The sequence below is a fragment of the Stegastes partitus genome, unplaced genomic scaffold, assembly GCF_000690725.1.
Source record: "Stegastes partitus isolate 25-593 unplaced genomic scaffold, Stegastes_partitus-1.0.2 Scaffold991, whole genome shotgun sequence".
In the NCBI taxonomy this organism is placed as follows: Eukaryota; Metazoa; Chordata; class Actinopteri; family Pomacentridae; genus Stegastes; species Stegastes partitus.
The window spans coordinates 37,069-40,885 of NW_007578722.1; positions in this window are offsets into that span (position 1 = coordinate 37,069).

The following is a 3,817-nucleotide window of genomic DNA, read 5'->3' on the forward strand; positions in this document are numbered from 1 at the left end:
GTAGGTCCAAACATGCAGGATGATAGCAGTTATAAAAAAAAATACATTTGATCTAAAATAGACATATGTGGAGAAGTTTGGGGATGGGTTGTACCAAGGAATGTTTAAACGCTTCACCTCAGTTGATTCAAATTCTGATTAACGAACTGTACAGACAACAACACTGACAAGTGTCATCCCTGCAGATATGATGGAGAAAGACGGGCACTGACCTGTTGAAGGAGACTGGGTGGCACACTGCTCTGGTTTTCTCGGGAACAGAACAGCGCGGATCTACACGCTTCACAGAACAGAGTCTAAACGCGCAGAAACCAGACTGGGTCTATTTGTTGGTAAACAGCAGCTGAGCCCGAAGACGTTCAGTTCTGAGAAAAGCATGTCTCCTTTAATTGGGCTCACGCTCTTTTTGTTAAGGTCCGTCAGCCTGCAGGCTGCATGTGCTCCATCGCTCTGCCTACGAGGAATAGGATGCGTTCTGGCAGCATCTCGAGGTAAATCCACACAGACAGCAGGGCTCCCCTCCGGATCCTCAGCTTATCATGGCCAGGATCTACGCTTTACAGCGGTTTTAGCCTGTCAGTTACCGCTGCACGCACGGTCCGACCACGGCGACGTGTTGGATCAACTGTGTTCAGACAGAGTGTGTGCGCTAAACGCTGCGGAGCGACCAGCGCCAACTGTGCGGGAGTTCACTTACCGTTGTCCCTGAAGTCGCTGTAGGACAGCAGGCGTAAGTTCAGCAGACCACAGTGTGGAGATGTGCGGGCCTCCTCACTGTGTCTGGAAGTGCATGCTGCCTTCACCAGCAGCACCACCTTCCTCCAGCACACCTGTGGCTCACAGCGGCCAAATGATGCCCCGATGTACCCTCCCTGAATGCACCACAATATCAACACACACACACGCAAACAACGGCCCTAAAACAGGAGTTAAAGAGTCCAAGAGACCTACCGATGTGTAGCAGGTTATTCGTGCCAGGTCCGTGAGACGCGCAGCTCCGGGCAGTGCAGCGATGGAGCAGAGCGCTGGTCATGTGTCAGCCGGTGTCGGAGCGCACAGACACGGCCATACCCTGTCCGAGGTGCGCGGTGCAGCGCCGCCTCTATTTACTCCAGCTGGAGGAAAGACACGCCCACAGTGTGTGTGTGTGTGTGTGTGTGTGTGTGTGTGTTTCTCTTGTTGTGGGGACATAAATCCGTGCGCACAGTCTCAGTGTAGGGACTCGACTTACCAATGGGGATAGAAAGCAAGTCTCCAAAACGCAAATGTTTAATGACAGGGCCTGTGGCCGTGCCCGGGGTTAGGACAAGTCTCCGGGAAATGAGTGCAAGTCAATGTAATGTCCTTTGACATAATGGAAACAGAACTGTGCTTGTGTGTGTGCGTGTGTTCATCTTTTGACATCCTGGTGGAGACTTTAAACTGACTTCTGTCACTTTGGGGTCCAGGCTGCTGTTCGAGGGTCAAAGCTTGGTGTCAGGGTCAGAACTGAGGCCAGGGCGACCAGAAGGCTCCCTCAGGTGTCCCCACAGGGATGATGAAACAAGCTGAGAGTGTGTGTGTGTGTGCGTGTGTGTGCGTGTGTGTGTGTGCGTATGTGTGCAGGGGGGGTATTCTTATTTCTTGGATTCTTTGTAAACCTTTAGGCAGGAGTGTAGCCAGGATTTTTCTACTGATGTCAAACCATAATTATTAAAATAAATGCATCAGTTAAAAAACAAATGAACAATATAAGCACAGAATACTGATAACATCCAATGACAATCCTAATCAGTTTATCAGTTGTACAATGTGAGTGTCTTTTAAAGTCTTTGCCAAGACACTGAAAAGGACATAACTCATATATTACATCAGGAAATGGAATTAGTCAGTTCCTTCATAACAAATCACTACTGAAAGAACCCCAAAACAGAATAGCTATGAAATAAATAATCATGTACATAAATTCAATAAAATATGTAGCTTGACAAAGTAACTGAAGAAGCTGAGAATCATTTGGATATATAATCATTTATTAACAAACTAAACAAAGCTTGTTACTTTGACGTAGAATAGAATTTCATCATTTAAATTATGACAAAAGAAAAGAAATCTCTTTTTTAATGTCTGTTTTTATTTGTGGTGTTTTCCCAATAACATATTTCATGTCAAGTTTTATTTTATTATGACACTTTTCATAATGACATCTTTTCATCATAACAGTTGTACAGTTTAGTTGCACACTTTGACCATGGTTCCCAAATTAACCACTGTCCTGGTTCAGTCGTCTAAGTGAACAACAACTACATAAAATACCAAGCTATGTGAATCATTCAGCTACTAGAGATTACACATCGTGGTTATTGACACATACGCACTCAAATACAGGTTATGTGGTGGAACAACAGTCGCCCTGCAGATGTCCTCGCTGAGCAAGTGCTGCTGGGTCCTGGGCCTCCCTGTCAGCCACTGTTGCCACACTAAGGTGTAAAATTATCAGCACAGTTTGGCAGGTTACCAAATCAAACTATTCACGGCGGCTTTAGTTAATGAAGAGGGGGAAATGTCACACATACCAATTTGATTTGAGTGAAATTGTACTCCCTGTGCTGGCAGGGCCTTTTCCTCTATCATCACACTGCAATGAAGTTAACATGCATGGATGGATGTCAGAACCACCTGCTGTCATCAATTTGTCTTCTTTTGTAGTGTGGCTCTGAAGTGAAATTAGACCAATAGATGGCACCAATATTGACTTTCAGTGGATCAACCTGAACCAAAGGCTGTGAAATGTGACTGGCCTTTTTTGGAAGACAAAAATCTCCAATTTTTTGTGACTATTACCTCAAGAACACTATATTAATATATGTGTGTGTGTGTGTGTGTGTGTGTGTGTGTGTGTGTGTGTGTGTGTGTGTGTGTGTGTGTGTGTGTGTGTGTGTGTGTGTATATATACACACACAGACTTTCCTCTTGGATGATATCCAAGAAGGGCAAAATGATCACCACTGAAGGGGTTAGGCTTCCAGAAGACAACATAGCAGATGTTCAGAACATCTACAAATACCTTGGAATCTCCAAAGCAAATGGAAATTGTGAAGTGACGTCAAGGAAGTCAGACATATGGCTCACAGTCCTGGTCACTCATCTGAAGAGGTAAACAGAAAGAAACAGAAACCAGAAGGATCAACAGGATATTCTTCAACAAACCATTCAAAGTGTACTTTCAGTAGGAGGAAAATGAAATGGGAACAGACCCACCCAAAGCTGAGACGGAACAGTACTGGAAAAGTATATGGGACAAGGAAGCTTTGCACAACACCAATGCTCAGTGGCTGATGGACCTGACAGCAGACCACAGTAATCTCCCAAAAGAAGACTCTACAATCTGGGCACTGCCTGGATAGACAACAAGAAAGCTCATGGCTCAATGCCACACTCTGATACTAGAGTGCTTGGAACTGCACCACATCAACAGGATACTAAAAAATAGAGGAAGAGGAAGAAGGACCATCATGGAAGGACAAGCCCCTGTATGGCATGTACCACAGACAGACAGAGGAAGTGGCTGCTATCGAGAAAACATACCAGTGCCTGGAATAAACTGGTCTGAAAGACAGCACAGAGTCACTATTCATGTTCGCACAAGAACAGGCGCTGAGCACAAGATCAACAGAGGCCAGGTTCTACCTCACCAGACAGGAGCCCAGTACAGCACATAACAGCAGGCTGTAAGATGTAGGCAGGCACATCATAGGTGGGATGCTATAACCAAGTAGCTGGCTTGGTGTACAGAAACATCTGCACCGAGTATGGGCAAGAAGTCCCATGATCAAAA